Below are 17,879 nucleotides of genomic sequence, written 5' to 3' on the forward strand. Positions count from 1 at the left end.
GAGGAACAGATTCACCGCGTTAATAAGTCAAACTAATGTTCATCTTCAGTTGCAGAGTTTCTCCTGGTGGGCTCTTATGTTGCCCTGCCTGGGTCGAAGCCTAAAGGTCCTGGTGGCTTATCGCCCCCTCTCCATCTCGTGGCGGTCTCCCCCCTCGGTCATCGGCCGGTGGTCATTTACTATCTCGGGGGCAAAAATCTGCTGTAAATTGTGCTCGGTCCAGTTTCTCTGGTTGAGTCAGAGGCCTGGTCTAGACAGCGCGCAGGGATCGGCGACCTCTTATCTAGTCCTGGCATCACCTGCAAGCGATACACTGACTGAAGCCACAACAAACTAACCAAACAGCCCCCCCCTCCACACACACACATACACACACACACACACAACCTCCCCAAAGCCCCCCTCGTAAGTGAGGGGAGCAGAGAGCAGCTCGTAAAGGGTCACTTCAACTCTTCGGTTTATTTTCCTTCAGCGTTATTGCGCACGGGTCAGCCAAGACGACAGCTCAGACTAAATGAGCTGACCCCCCCCCTTTACACCGAGTGCGCGACAACACAGAGCCGCAATGTGTGTGCACGGACGACCTGTGGATGTAAGCACGTTTTCATGTTTAACACGTGTGCTGCAATAAACTCACTTTCACGTTATTCAATCTTAAAAAGCGATTTGCTCTGAATGCTTTATATTCATGTAAATACTTTTTTTTTATATTGATAATTTAAGCAGTGATAAAACCTGCCAACCTGGTGAGATGATTTCACTCACCCAAACATTTTATTGGTTTTGATTTTATTTTTAAAAGGCTGAAATTCAGAACGTGTCTCACGGCAAGAGTCTAATGTTCATAGGCTTTCATAAGAAAAAACTAAATTCTCCTGGTGCAGCAATTTCCTCTACTTACTGTATCTTTCTGGACACTATGACTGATGAACGTATTTTGACATTTGCACCTTCCATCGGTGTAAAGTGAAACGTGTCAACAGACGCCCCCTCCTTTCCCCCCCAGCAGGCCTTTGTCGGAAGTTTTGAATGACAAAAGACAGATAATATATTTGTAATTGAGCTATTTCAAATAAGATAAGTGAACAATACCAGCAGATTAAGATAACAGAGGAGAATAACAATGGCGTTTACAGACAAGAATGCAGGCCTGTATCAACCCATCTCCAGCAGAAAATCTTTTTTAGCGTCATATATGTGTCTAGAACACATGATTTCTAGTATGGATATACAGGCCTGATATAAGATCTCATAGGAAATAAGGAAAATAATTAAAGTGTTTTACAATGTTGTTATCAAATGTTTTTCCAAATGCCAGTCAAATAAAAAAGGTTAGTAATTTTAGGACATTTAAATAATGTAAAATATCAGCTTTTTTTCCCTGTGCGTGCAAATACAGACGCTCTAAATTCAAATCAAATGTGAATCTCATCATTATTTTGGATGCGAGGGACAGGACGCCATCACCTTTTGTGAGATTTGCGGATAAACCTTTAAATGCACAATTACATTCACCCAAAAAATCCTTACAGGCTACAACGGTGCAGCGCAGTTAAGGTTTTATTTTCCATTTGATGTTTTCCGCTCCAGTCGCTGCTGTGTGTCAGTGTGTGAGGTTCCTACAGAGCAGAGATCAGGTCCTCTGACAGCCGTGGAAACACGACTGACTGACTGACTGTACCTGTGCGCCACACGATCCATGCACAGTCTATCAGAGGGCGTTTCCCCCTCTGTGTGTTCAACAAGATCCTAAACAAACACCAGTGATGCCTGTCCCCCACACACACACACACACACACACACACACACGGCTGCAGAATACACTCTTTTCAATACTAACTTAAGATTATTTGAACTGGAACATACTGGGGACATATGGGCTTGTGTACGCACTGATTCTAATATGGAACAGAACATATTATTTGCCAATAAATTGATTTCTTCTGATCAGAAACTCATCGGACAGTTTAGTTTCCCCCACATTATGTGTGATGAGGTCCGTGAGAAAAGCAGTGTGCACGCTGCTGTGTCAAGTTGCCACGCACGATGCAACAGGACGCTGTCTGTCAGAGGCAATGACACCGTATCATTAATGATTAAGAGGCCGGGTCCATTTAGAGGTGTGATGTAATTCTCTAATTGGCAGAGCGGGCGGGCGTAATTAGATCACCCGGCCCGCCCGCCCGCCCGGGAGGAGCTGCCTCCTGCCCGGCCGCTCTGCACCGCACAGCACGAGTCAACGCACGGTCACTGACACACAAACACAGACACACACACACACACACACTGCTGAACAGCACCTTCCACACAGGGAACCAGGATGTGTACTTTAGTTTGGTTAGTTTTAGGTTTCTAGAGATGGGAGCACATGACAGCTGTATGCACTGTAATGTCAGTATTATCTGGGACAGTGTGTTTTGTTGGTAACATCCTAAGTCTGCACCTCCATGGAGGTTAATGATGGTCGACTGATCATAGATTAAAAAACTCTTCATACTCCAAATGTAGTTTCTAATTCGTGCTGACAGAGAATAGAGATATTTTTCAATGTTTTCATTACTTTTACCTGTATGGTGCAACGCAACCTTTTCTAAATTCAGTATTCATCATTGTTGTGCAGGATAATTTAAAGCATCATTCACTGTGATCATCCACTAAACATAAATGTATGTAAAGATAAAGGTTTTGGCAAAATCAGCCACTATTAGGACAATTGAATTTAGCAAAATGAGCCGTGGAGTTACGTTTGCAGATTATTATTTGTAACACAGGGTTCAACAGAGTTAAGAAATATGACAAAGCCTCAGTGTCATATTTTCTTATTGGTATTCTGAGGGGAGATTCTGAATAGATCTCTTCCAGACTTCCAGTGAAATCATGTCATCTAGTAGTTTGATCATTTAGGCGAAGAGAGAAAATCATGAGACAAAGAGAAAATAAAACATCCAGGCGTTATTAAGGTATAAATTATTTAATGTTGAATCAATAAATAGATTTGAATGAATATCTGCTCACAGCTCATTCTCACAGCCTTTCATTTTGTCTTAGCAATTAAAAGGCCATAGTGTGTAACAAAATATACCACTAATAATTATATATATATTCTATCTTAAAGTAAAGAAAAACTCATATGAGTGGAAAAGCAGCCATTGTTAATATAATTCTTTTTATATTTAAATATTTTCCATAAAAATCAGAAACTGAAAAAAGGCTTTAAAAAAGGAGGGTTGTTTCAACATTGTTGCAGGGAAAAAGCTTTTTTCAGGGGTTTTTTTTCTTTTGGAAACAAAATTACAGAAGAAAAATAAACAATAGTAACATGTTTTCAATAGTTTTATTATCTCCCTGACATTTTGCCTGCAATCCCTCCTGGTCCCCTCTTATTACATTCAGACAAATTGTCCTTAGTCTATTGAATTAGCTCTTTTTTCAACCGACAAACATCGTGTAAAAATAAGTGTGTGTGTGATTCCTGCTGAGGCTGTGTGAACATTTTGACAATCGGGCCCACCGTGACCTCGCTCCTCCAGTGGGGGCCACCAGCAGAGGAACTGCCGGGACGAGCTTCAAGTCCAAAGGCTCTCGAGGGAAGCATTCTGACAGGCTGACTTAATGCAGAGACTGAACTGTGGGGGCTTTCTTTTCCCCTGCAAGAAGAGAGGAAGAGAAAGAGGGATGATGGGGTGAGGGCTTGGGGGGAGGTGGGGTGTTGCATTTGAGTGCTGAAACAACAATGAGTGGGCTGAAGGTCTCAATAGCTTGTGTTCAATTGAATCATACATGGATATGGAAAATAAAGCCTGTCTGTGAGGTTTGGCACATCCCTGCACGCTCGTCCTCCACCTATTAAGGGAAGCAAGGAAATTGAGTCTGAATTACAAATTTGTGTACCCGTGTTTCCTCTGTCAGGTGTTTTGATGGGTACATTTAAGGAGCACTTTATCTTCCATGGTTAATGGCCAATTTAACATTTGGTGAGAAAAAATGTAATCATCTCATCTCTGAGGCTATACACTGATGATGAAAGGCCGACGTCCACATCAATGTGTACAGCACCAGGCTACTTGTGTACTATTGATCCAGGGGGGATGAATGGTGCTTTTATGGGAAAGTGACACAATGAGTAAATATCCACATATTATCCTTCAAATTTTTACAAGCCCCGGGGCCAACGGGGGAAGAGGTATTTAAGAAAGCTTGACCAAATAAACAAATATTGATTTCTTAAAAAAAAACAAGCTTTTCCCTTTTATGTGTTGTGTTGACATTGCTGTATTTCAGCTTTTATATTTTTAAAGCCACATTTCTTATAGATTTAAACGAAAATATTTTGCTTATAGCTGTGCAGTACAAGTGGCTTCTGTGTTCCGAGGGTTCACTTCCTGCACGACACAATGACGTGCACTCTTGTCCTAGTGTACTTCAGGTGAACCTTCAAGGAAGTAACTGCAGCAGCAGCAGCAGCAGCAGCAGCAGTAGCTTCCCTGCAGTAAAACATCTTTGTGTGCATCAAAGCGTCTGTGTTCTCACCGAGAGTATCTTGGTACATGTTGCTCCCGCCACGTGCACGTGTGTGCAGGGGGTGGCGAGCAGACCTCAGCCTCAGCCTCACCTGGAACACACACAGAGAGCCACAATCAGCTCCTCTGGTTCCTGCGGCTGAGGCAATGTCAGAGCTCTGTAAATCACGCCGCCCCACCCACACATAAATCTACAGCAAAAAGAACAACACACTAGCGCCCATTAGGAGGAGAGAGGAAGGCTGGAGCCGCCCCACTTGACAATGACTCACTATAAAACACAATGAGGGTTCACCTGTACTTGCACCCCACCCACCCACCCTCCCGAGCACTGACAAGACCAAACTGTCATTAGCTGAACGAAGAAGACAAACACGTGTCACATGGAAGCAAACAGCGATAAGCGGCTGGCGGTGAGTCACTTATATGAGACATGGCATCAAAAGGTTCCTGGGAGACACGCCGGCGTTCATCAGGGTCATATCAGTGTCAGTTCAGGAGTTCAAGAATGTTTTCAGGAAGTCTTTGTGTTTTAGATTTAGTGCAAAAGTTCAATTAACCTCATGACTCCAGCGAGTTTGGATGAAGACAAACTTTAATTATAGAGTACAGTGCGGAAAATGACATACTGCTGCTGTCAGATGAACCCTTGTGAAATAAAAAGAGTCATCTTCTCACACAGTTAGGAAATATCACATCCAGTTTGTGTTGATAAGCATCGCTCTTGATGGGTCATGTGCAGTAAATAGGTAGTAAGTATAGGTCTGTTTTTGTCTCTTTAAAAGCACAAATTATAGGTTTAAAAACAAAGAGTACCAATGATTACATCTGCAGTAACTTCTGCTCGGTTCCACAGCAGACGCCTGGAACCACACACACACACTGAGAGCGTGCAGTCGAAGAAATGGTCCACAACACTACGGACACACAGAAAGGGACACAAAGGGTCCCTATAGTCACAGAGAGATAAAAGAGGGTGAAATTTAAAAAAAAAGGGGAGGGGAGGGCCCTGTTTGCCAACTGGAGCTATCCCCTCGTCCCAAGGTGTTCCTGCCACTTTAAGAAATGAAGCAATATCATTAATGGAGGCCTCCGAGGGCTGACATCCTGCTCCAATTCACCAGTCCCCGTCCATCACACCATTACGATGGGCCCAGCAGTATTAAAATCCAATCACTCCTCTGGCTAGTTTGATTAAGGAGGGCAACCGTACAAAGCAGGGGCTCTGACCCATTGTTGCCTCTGCCAGGGGGAGTCCCCAGAGGCTGCAGCAGGTTTCTGGACCCAGACAAGGCCTGGTCCCTGCTCCAGCACTAACAATGTAGTGAAGTTAAGAACTGCATCCATTTGAACCAAAAGCAGGATATAGTGGAGATAAAGAAACAGCTACAATTAGAAGTGGAGAAGGAATTATTCAATATTATGGTGGTAATATTATTTACTCTGATTATCTCAACACCTTCACTATGGATTCTCATCACACTTTGTAGTCATCTGTGCTTCAGAGCATGAATTAAATGGATTTTGATGATCCACTGACTTGCGCCACCTATAGTTGACATTTGCACATTTTCCATGTCTGCCTTAAAATGACTCGTAACCACCTCCGTGCCATTGGCAGGTCATTTATATAGTAGTAGTAGTAGTCAGTGGCTGGATCCTGTATGTTTTCAGCTTGTCCGTCTAACTGCCCCATTTTTGTGAGAAAGATATCTGAAGTACGCCTTGAGAGAAATAATGGGAATACAAAACACGTTTATGGTCTTGCGAACACAACACCTGCAAGAAGGCCTTGAGGGAATTTCTTCAAATTTTGTTCAAACATCGTGTAAAAATATACTTCACTTATACTCATGGATTAACTGATTAGATTTGGGTGGTCAAAGGGTGAAGGTGAAGGTCACAGTCGCCTCACAAATCATGTTTTTGGCCTCTTTAACATGATATCTCAGAATTTTGCAGAATTTCAAAATTTCAAAATTTTGACCAGTTGTCATTTTGACTCAAAGATGAATTGAGCGATCAGAGGTCGAAGGTCAAAATTACCTCATATAAGAAATACAAATAATTTTTTAAAAAAATGTTATTTACTTAAGTCTTTGGTTTATGACAAATTCTGAGTAATAATAGAGACTAATAGCGATTTTCATTAGTCTCAACCGTACTTTGTGTTTAGTGCTAATTAGCAAATGCTCCATGCTAACATGCTAAAGGAGGACGTAGAACTGTGTGAGGGTTATACCCTCTTAGCATCTGCATGTTAGCATTGTCATTGAAAGTATCTCTAGCTCAGATCATATCTGTACCTATAAGTAAAGCTTCAATTAGCTGCTCGCATTACTGTAAACTCATAGCCGTAATCCTGCTTTTAGTTCACATGGATGTTTGAATGATGAATATCTTGTCAGTCTGAATGTTGCATTAATAAATAATAATAATAATATAATTATTTTGAAGCTGGTAGATTTCCCTGTGAGGAAAATAAGGGATTTTCCTCACAGGGAAATTTTGTTTGTCCAATACGACAGGACACTTTTGACACACACTTACAGACCTAGTTCTTAACAAAGAGCAAAATTGGAAAACCCTCATAATTCTTTAACTTAATAAGAAAATGTTTTCGTAATTTAATGCTTTCCTCAAAGGTTCATCAGCCAAACACGGTGAACTCATTTTCTACCTTCTCGATCCAAATATCGCAGATAGAATCTCAACCAGCAGCTCACCATCTCACTTCTCCAAATTCGAGGCTACTGCTGCCCCAGAGAGGAGGTCACGTCGGTCAGACAGTGTCTGGGAAAAGAGGCAGCATCGCAGGTACAGACCCCAGAGAGCAGAGCCTAAATCAAATTAGAACCAGAAGGCCAGGGTGAGCCTCCTCAACCATGGTGACATAAATTACCGGGATTTACAAGATTTTTAAAACACTTTTAACAATACTCCCCTTTTAATGTGCTCTCTGTTTAATAATGCACTTTGGGCTTTAAGAGCATGATAAACAAACCAATAATTCACTATTTTATCATCTGAGGGTGAAGTCCTTCAGGACCGTGTTCTACAGCAGCGTTCAAAGGGTCCTCGAACGGATCAAATGAGGGGCTGCTGCAAGATGTTTTGGACAACGGTCAAGACGTAATTGATGATCTCGTTGCTCTCTTGAGGATAAAAGTACAACGAAGTTCATCTTCCCAAGAACTGGGCAACATTTAAAAGAGACTTTGATTGTGAAAAGTAATAAATGTAAGATTTTCTGACAAAGGTTCTTAGTCATGAGATGGGGGCAGAAAGAGTTTTAGGTCATCTGGATTGCACACTTGTTTTTCCACTATAAAAAGGAAGTGGCAAGTATTTAAAGTAAGTGAAGAACCTGTGCAAGTTTTAAATGGATGAGAGAATAATTTTCTTGGCTTATGATATTGCTCTTCGTGCACCCGTTTGCGTGTTTGTCAGTTAAGTCTGTCAGAGTGAGATCTGGGAAAGCTCACGGTAGTGGTGTTCGGTGTGTGAAGCTTCACAGGATAAGTCAATGATTCTCCCGGCTGCCAAGACGTATAAAGAGGACTCGGCAAGAGAAGGCTTTCATAAATCTTGAAACAATGAAATTCAAAGATTATTCATGTTTCAGCAGGTTGTGAAGGTTATAATGTGAAAGAGCTGCAAAAATAAATGTCTTCCTATTGAAGCTGCATGAAAAGCTGTTGCCTTAAATGTAAGAGTTCAGAGGAAGCAGGGAGACAACTGACGTCTGTGCTGAAGCGGAGAACTGGAACTGAACACACACACACACACACAAACACACACACACACACGCACGCACGCACGCACGCCACGCACGCACGCACGCACGCACGCACGCACGCACACACGCATGTTTTTACTTCTATCTGAGTGAGGAAACTCATTGGCATAATACATTCTCTAGCCCCTTACCTTAACCCTAACCATCCAAATGAAATGCCTAACCCTAACCCTTACTTTAACCTAAATCTAATTCTAACTCTCACCCATAAGACCAAGTATTAACCCTCAAACAGCCCTTTGAAAAAGTGAGAACCGTCCAAAATGTCCTCACTTTCCAAAAATGTCCTCACTCTGTAGGGTCTATAAGTACAGGAACACACACACACACACACACACAGACGAAAACACTCACAAAGACGGACACACATGCCCACACGCTCTCCCTCACATGCTCCGCCACAAATCACTGGGCCATCTCATATAATCCTCGGCCAGCCAGTGCCACGGCATTAAACTTCCAAACAAATTGTCCTTCGTCAAGCGCTCGCTGTAGGAAAAAGACATAAAGCAAAAAGCGGGGAGCTGGGCAGGGCCGCCGCGTTGGAGCGATGGCAGCAGCTCTGCAGGATGATGATGTTTTGGCGGCTCTCAGCCTGTCAGCCTGCATTAAACTGCTCCATGCAACTTTAGAAGAAGAGATTTCAGGGATAGCAGAGGCACTGGAGAGCCACTCCATAAGACAAATCTTGTGTTTCTCCTGTGTGTTGTACTCTCTCATCTCATTCCAACATATGCGTCTTGGAGCAGAATGAAGCAAACCCATGCAGTTGTTTAGAGTCAGTAAAGCAGAATGTACAAAACAGCTTCTTATCGGAGTAGATAGAGAAGTAGAGCAGACATTTAGCAGGTAACTGAAGCTTTTATCTTAGACTTGCAATGTCGGTCTTCTGGTTATTTCACTAACTGGGTTCTTAAATATCTCAACAACTGCAGGATGGCTCTGTAACAAATTTGGAGCAGTTGTTCAATGACCAGGGGATAATACCAAATGACACCGGTGACCTTTCATGTAGTGCCACTAAGAGGTCACATTTACCTCAAATGCTTTTGGTTTTGAGTAAAAGATTACAAAAGATTACAAAAAAAATATCCAGGACGTTTTTTCACCTTCTCTTAAATGTAAATATTTTCATTGATTTCTCACAGAATAATTCACAGATATTCATGTAAAAAAAATCTGGTATGATCTTTAAAAAACTTCAGATTTACTGAATTTAAATGTGGTTTCATGGGGGGTCTGGTTAGATGGAGGTATGCACTCTGCCATTCTAGTTTTACCAGGATTTTCACATAGCGCCACAAACAGGCCAAAATTAAAAACTAATGATTAATATAAAGAACTAATGACATTGCTGTAATTCCTACCTTTGTGTTCCATTTTGCATCATTTATCAGCTCTTAATATGATCAGATGATAGAGGGCTTAATTTCCACCATCCCTTTATATACATATACTGTATATTTCATATACATATATAAGGAAAGAGAGTCAGTGTTTCCTTTTCAGATGAGATGATTTTATTTGTGCAGTGACAATTCAATAAATGGAAACTCGTGAAATTGGCAACAAATTGGTGATAGCGTTCACAATAAAAAAGCAAAACAGTGTGACAAAGTGTTTATTTTGTTCGGGGACTAATAAACCATTTACATCTCCAAAACATCTGATTTGAAGCTTTTTTCTTAGCTTTACGATTGTGTTCAGCTTTTTGAAAGTGCATTTTTCACATAGTCCACTGAGTTTTTTTTTCCGTCTTGAGAAGGATCAGCCTTCAAAGGAACAGTTAAGCTCTGTGCTTATTTTTAGAAAATCAAATTTGGAGATGCATAGTTTTGACTGGCTAGTGACCAAATGTAGCTTCTGCGAATAACAACTTAATAAAACAACATAAAAGGGAAAAGACGTGACACAGGATTGAACTAAGTGGCTTCACTTCCTTGTCTAGACACCTTGAACATCCTCTACTCTGAGATCTGAGATGTGTTAAGCCACGGACCCTCTGACAAACATCAGGCCTGCAAGATTTACCTCAACGCGCACACACACACACACACACACACACACACACACACACACACACACACACACACACACACACACACACACACACACACACACACCAGATCTCCACCACAGGCTGGAAGTGAGCACGGTCATGTTCCTGATAAGAGCGAGGGCTCGGCAGTATCTGGGAGATCTGAAAGATGCCGAAGGAAGCTTGGCTCGAGCTGCTGTGGGGACTAATCTTAACAGTTTCCTATACCACCTACTGACAGACCCTAAGACTGTGTAAATTCCTCTGCCCCCTGAAGTGACTCCGAGCAGACAATGAGACGACACATTGTGTACCGACGTCTTCTATAACACGGGAACAGAGCGGATTTTACAAGGTATGTGGGAGACAAAGACAAACATACGTTTCTCGTATTGCAAATTGTGTTTGAAAATGGACATTCCTTGAAGTAAACCAATAAAACATAGTAGCTGGTTCTATGAATCAGCTAGAAAATTCCCACAGAGGACAATATATCATTTCATTGTCGCATCTGCCAACAGTTCTGCTTTAATTCTTATCGAACATGCTCAGCAACAAGTGACTCTTTTGGCCCTAAAACATCTCAATTAAACAGCAGTAAAGTTTGTGTCCAGATCGGTGCTTTAAGAAAATTTTCCTGAAAATGATTCAACGTTCAAAGAATGCCTGGGGTGGAAACGGAGCCCAGTGTTATTGTAGAAATGACGATATATAAGTCACTCCTCTGATGGCTTTTGTACTATTGGGAAGAGTTATTTATATCTGAAGAGCAGGGAGCATTTATCATCCCGGGGATAGTGGTTCCCCTTCAAAGTTCTCCGTTTTATGACGTGCATTATTTCTCGTGCGCACACATAAACAAAGCCGGGGCTGCCGGCACTGAATCAGCAGACTGTGTCACCGTGTGGCCCCCGGGTCAGGCCGGCTTTCTTGTGCCGCCAGTGCTTACATTAGCATGTGAAAGGCTAAAGCTGTTCCAAATATTCCCTCTAAACATTTATCCTGCCCGAACCCCACATGGAAAAGTTCCAAGGAGCAGGGCTGGATTTAGGGTGCAGGCAGAGGATTTGAACTGCTAATACCAGTTTGTCATCATACGCCAATTAAGAAGACAAAGGGAAAAAAAGTTAATATGCTGAAATAAGAGGATTTAAAAAAGTTGGACTTAAAAATAAATTAGAATTTTAGGGATTTGTGATTTTGCGTTTGGAAAAAACATTGTTTTTTTTTATTAGCATTGCATTGTATATGTGCTAGTGTATGTTTTATTTGCATTTTATTTTCAGATTTATCTTTATCAAAGGATTTACACTATGTAACACATGTTTTTTTTCTTTTTGTTAAGACAGCCTTCATCAGCAAGGTATAGAGCCTGTCCATAAAGTGGCAGGCGCAGGCACCAGGAGTCTGTGTTTACACTGGAAGTGCCTGGAAATGAGTTTCCCCACACTAGTCTCATTTGTCTTATCAGTCTGCAAGTGTGTTGCTTCAATGATGGAGGAACACAAAGTAACCCCCCACACACACACACACACACACTCCTCTCCATGCACAGTAGTAACCACTGAGGAGCAGCCAGAGGTGAATAAAACAACATCCTTTGACTTGTGAGCAGCCGAGTTTAGCCCCTGCAGATTTTTTTAATTAGCAGCGTATAGGTCTGCTGGGGGGCGACCTCGGTGGAACATATAAATATTCAAAAGGTACATGTGGTATTCCCAGTCTGCACATTCTGTCAACTTTTCCACACTGCACGCTGAATCATCTATCATTCGCCCTAATTTAATCATCAGCCACTCTCATTCAATTATCCAATATAATATGCAAATTATGTCAAACAATGGCCGGCTCATGCTAATTACGTACATCAGAATAATTAAATTGGGCAGAAGCGGTGGAGGGGGAACTGAACTATCGTAAAATGCGGAGCAGATTTTTTAAGGCTGCAAATTTTTTTATTAGAATCTGTAATCTGCCTGTAAATTGTTGAATGTGGCCACGCACAGGGGGGACATTACTCTTATTGGAAAGTGCTCCCTGAAGACTCGCTCAGTGATACACAGAGTGGCTCATATCAAGGGCAAATCCTGTCTGAAATAGGATTTCCATTCATTATGGCAATGATCTTGGACTGTGAGTTTAACCGATGTGTGGCGTGGGCAACTTTCCTCTAAAGACAGCAAACCATAAAACCGTTAATATACTGAAGGAACTGCCTAACAGAAGTTACAGTTCGGCAATGCATGGCTGTGAGCAGTATGACAAGAATGCAACATCTCAAACAATCAGTCAAAGTCGGTTCCCAAAGTTGAGGTATAATCTGAGCTCTATTTAAACTCGATTTTCACTCAGCAGCGAGCAAAACTAAATGATGTAAATTGCCTCTGCTGTGCCAAGGCGGCGGAGCATGCCCGCAGCCAGTTAGACACACAGAAACACCAACCCTAATCCTCTGCTCTGCTACTGCATGCATGCAGGCACCGCTGCCTCCCCACAACAGACCAGCCATGTCCAGCAGCACGGCACAAAACGCTCTGCCCCGGGACGCACAATGGTTCGCCCCGAGGACCAGCAGACAGCGAGCAGCAGGACCCTGGATGAGGTGCTGAAGCCACTGAAATATTTACAGAGGTGTGTTTTGTTGCTTTTGTGCCGAGTGATTGCAGGATGGTGGGGGGGCTATGAGGCTGTCTTCTTTCCCACTGTTCAGTCGATCTGGCCTGGATGTTGCAAAGGAAGTCAATGGAATGAATATGGAAAGGGGAAAACTCTAATTAAGTCCATGTCTTTATAAATAGCAAAATTTGCTTTTCTATCTGTGCATGTGTGTTTTCCATTGAGGGATGAAGAGTGCAGCGGTGCTTGTAGACTTTGATAAGAAAGCTTGAATCCTTCATGATCCATCACCGTCAGTGCAGACAGGCAACAACACCTCTGTAACGCCGCGGCGAATCCTGGCCGGACCAGACAGTATTTGTTAAACATGTCAGGGTGACAGAACAGCAGTAGGTCGGGAGCACAGTAGATTAAAGTGGAAGTGAGTTTGAGTGAGAATGTAAAGACATGTAAACTGACACATGACACAATACACAGCAGTCATCTCCTGCCTGCTATCTCTTCCTTTTCTAATAAATCTGCACTAAATGTGCACACAGGGGAAAAGACATTTTGTTTACGTCGTGCAAACCTCTTTGCAGTTCATGATATGCGTGTTATAGCTTGTATTATAAACATGACATACACAGTTCATTTCAAATGTACCACTCCCTTGGATGTGGTGAAGTGTTTAGCACAGATTAAAATGTATTGTTGCTAGTTTTTCTTGAAGAAAAGACGTTTATGATTCCCCCTAATATTCGGAAATGAAGCCCAAAAATCCCAGACACGAACGCTGCCATCTTGCACATTTGGGCGTAGAGTCTGCAGTAGCGATTTAGGGACATTATTGTTTTAGCCTGTTTTAGCATCAAATAAAAAAAAAAAAACAATCAGTGTGATGACAACTATCTGAAAAAACAGAAAACCTCTTTGAGAAAAATATATTTGTTTGGTCCATGTCCCATCCACTAACATGGAGGAGGCAGGGATTATGACCTGTGTATACTGCAGCCAGGCAACAGGTGTTGATCGAAACACTTGAGCCTCACTTTTGGGGAGCTGCCATTTCATCCATTTTTATATACAGTCTATGTTTTATACAGCTTTGAATTGTAGTTTGTTTCTCTCTTACAGTTTTTTGTTTTTTCAAATATACAATTTTATATATTTACTCACTGCTTCTCCCTCATTTAAAAAAATACTTTTAATTCCAGATGTTTAACTGCTGGACTCAAGACGTCTCCTGTTTCACTAAAAGATCAATTCTCAGTGTTTCTACACGTCTGTGTTGTAATTTTCTTACTAAACCAAGATTGGCTTTCAAACTAGCAAACTAGTGATGTGACGAAATCATCTAGCCTGTACATGCTTTAATGTCAGATTTAACGTGGGCGCACCAGAGGGTTCATTTGAAAACAGTCAAACTCTGCTCATATATCTTTTTTGCAGGTCAAGATCAAGCATCTCAGTGAATTCAACAAAAAATAAACAACATTTCTGATTGCAGGAGGACTTTAAATGATTTGGCTTGAATCCAACCTGCTCTTGTTTGGCAGAACGTCAGAGCAGTGGAACGGAGCAGCCACAGAGGCTGTTAGTTAGGCTGCTGTTTGGCTCAGGTGTATACAGTATGCGTATTTATTTAAGCCCTGTTGGTGGCAAAACAAACATGCTATAGGCTTGTATTTAGGTGCTTTCTTTGTTGTTCGTATTTTTCTCCTGCATGACTCACATGACGCTTTACATTTTGACTTTTTTGTGCCTTTACCTCAACCTGCATTTTATCAATGCGCCTTGAAATACAGCGCCGTGCTGAAGGAGCAGGGTTGTGCTTTGATTTGTGTGCATTACAAACAGAGCCTTTCCTCACAACCCGGCTTCAGTAAGATAAACGATTCCCGACCTTTTTGACTGTAACTGTTGCAGCCCTGTACAGAAACACGATGCTGATATGTCATAAATGTTCTTATCCAGACAACACAACATTTACAAAACCTTCATGAGTCATAGCACCAGTATCTGTCACCTGATTTAATGTTCAGTTACATGTGTTTACCTTTGTCATCATGATCGTGGTGCTCATGGTTTTGGTCACATTACTCAGAGGAGTTGTATATATCGCAAGGAGGTGATACTGTAAATTTCCTGGTGAATTAATTCTGAATCACCAGCTGCTCTGTCCACCTTTGTCTCAGCTCAGTGACTGGTTCAGAGTTTCTGCTTTGTGTCTGAGAGGCTGCTTTTCCTAGGAGCGATCAGGATTACTGCAGGGCAGAGTTATTTAGCAATTTGTAAAAGTCTTTAACCTTTTTAAAAAGGTTTGTTCCGAAAGATCCCTTGAGCAAATAAACGGCTAACAGAGATCTCACATTACTCAGGTTTCTACAGGAAACAGAGCATGTTTGCTAAATTTAGCTGGTGCACAAACAACACTATCTCTTTGCCCTGTCTTGTCTTGTCCCTGTGATGGAAAAGCACGAGTCAAAGGTCAGGACAGTTTGTTCTCGTGGAGGAAACATCTTTTCCTAACAGCAGCTTAAAGGTGCAATGAGAATGACTGTCACATCAGGCTGGACCACATAGTTGTGGTGCTCCTGTACTTTGTGCACTCACTTAATCTTAAAGATGCATGGTGAGGAGAATATGATGTGGTGGGAAGACGTATAGGTGTAATGTTAGTGGTGCTTGGTACACAAGGTTGTAGTGGATACATTAGTTTATATGTAGAGTGTCCCTGTAGTGCAAATCACAAAACATATCAACATTGAACAAACATACAGTACATACATGTTTTAAACAAGACTCGTTGCTGATTGAAGCACTATCCATTTTTTTTACTTCTAATTTGTTGTTGTAGTTTCTTATTTGTCATTGTATTTCTTACTTGTTGTGTTTTGTGATTTGTTTTTGTCTTTTATGATTTGCAATTGTGTTTTGCACTTCATGGCCACCATATGAATGTAAAGATGGAGTCGATAGCAATGTTAATGATTTTCAAAAAGTGGGCGATAATATTAATGTTGTTACTAGTGGTATCTTTATGGAAATCTTGTGTACGTTAGTTTAACTTTAATTAACATGCATTGAAAGGAAATGTTTTTGTGTATTCGTGGTGTTGTTCTTGTGATGGGTGAGGAATGGATAACGGTTACAGTACAGTTTATATATGTAGACAGATATATGCAGTATATTTGAAGAACAAAGCCGGTCTCCTCTCTACCATCTGTCTTACAGGAGTAGTATATAAAGTCACCTCCAGTATATTCTATAGCCAATGTTGTTTGACAGTACCCAGGCTCTGCAGAGATCATTGGTTCTGGAGACACCAGTTAATAAAGGTTTCTGCATTTTTTGAGTAGCTGCCTTTTGCAAATCTGTATCTGTGAGTATCTGACAAATCTGGCAGCAGCTGAGCAAGAAAAAGACGTTGAATATTGAATATCTGAGGCGTCTGAGTCCACACCCTGAACAGAAGTCCGTGTTCGCAGATGAAAGCGACTGAAGCCACATGCTGGAAAAGTGATGATTTGATTGACACAATTATCTTTAATAAACTCATTATGTAATTAGCCTCCAGTCTCCAGTTCAACCTAATAAATGTTAAAGTTGTTCACGGCAGGTACACAAACAAACACCACAAACTCTCTGATCCCTCAAAGTGCTGCAACTTAAAACCCTTTCAGGATTTATAATGAGTCGGCAAACATTTTCATCACGAATTTGCACCACTTTCCGCCGCTAAATGGGAGAGCCGCACTTCCTCCTATAAATACCACGGGTGGGTATCTCTTACTCAGGGGCACGCTCAGCACAGGATGGAGACCTGTATGCCAATACCTCTGCTGTGTAAGGGCCTGATTGTGTGTGGGGTTGCCTGGTCACACTTAATGCTGTGCTGAGATACCTGAGCATGGAGGATGGCCATTGTGCATCCGCCAGTAACGCTGCTCCATGGTGCTCGGACCACGGGAGGAAGGAGGAAGAGAGGCTCATTTCCACCTTCACCCACTAAAATCAATGCGTCTCTTGGACACCGGAGGGTCAGGGCAGTCAAATGGCACTAAAGAGACACCATTAGGTCTCGTGGAGGCTACAGGTTACTTCTTGATGTACTCGTGTGAGACAGCACCTAAGACAAGTGTGCCTCTGTGAGAAAGGTTATGTTTTTTAAGGACAGATGCACAGCAGGGCAGGAAGACCAAATCTGTGCAGGTCCTCCTCTCCTGTCTGCTGTATCGTTATGAGTGAAAACTAAAAGAAAAACTGTCTACTGTGCAAAAACTGCAGCTTAGGCTGGACTCTGGAATGAGTGAGGGAACAGGTTTCTCACACATATTCAGTGACAGGCATGCAGCTGATCAAACAGCTGGCTGTCATTGGAGCCCTGCAGCTGGGCTTGACATGGACGCTGTCGGCAGCAGTGAGAGCTGACACTGACAGGGATCAGTCACGTAGACGTGAGACATGAACAGTATGTCAGACTGCTTGTACAGTTCATGCTGGGATCAGGCAGAAGGTAAACACTGACATTAACTGTGTTGATTCATGGGTCATTTACAGTGATATATCATGAATCTATCATGACATCGTAAGTGATACTCTAATCAGCCGAATTGCACAGAATCAGCAGAAAATGACCCACAACAGTTTTGTGGATAAAACCGCTTGAGTATTTTTCAAAACATCTGCAACTCAATATCTGTATCTCTTTTATTTTTCTGAAATCTATTGCAAAGTGCTTTTTTGGATTAGCTAGATTAGCCTAAATGTCGTCTTTACTTAAAACACATACAATAAGAATCACTGTTTGTGTTTTGTGTGGAGAAACTCATGTGATAGAAGAAACTCATGTACACTGCGTACAGTGAACTGAGTCTTGGCCCAGATTTCCACTGTCTACTCTGAAAGTCCCAAAATATTGGCC

Source organism: Hippoglossus stenolepis, chromosome 1, assembly GCF_022539355.2.
Source record: "Hippoglossus stenolepis isolate QCI-W04-F060 chromosome 1, HSTE1.2, whole genome shotgun sequence".
NCBI classification, from domain to species: domain Eukaryota; kingdom Metazoa; phylum Chordata; class Actinopteri; order Pleuronectiformes; family Pleuronectidae; genus Hippoglossus; species Hippoglossus stenolepis.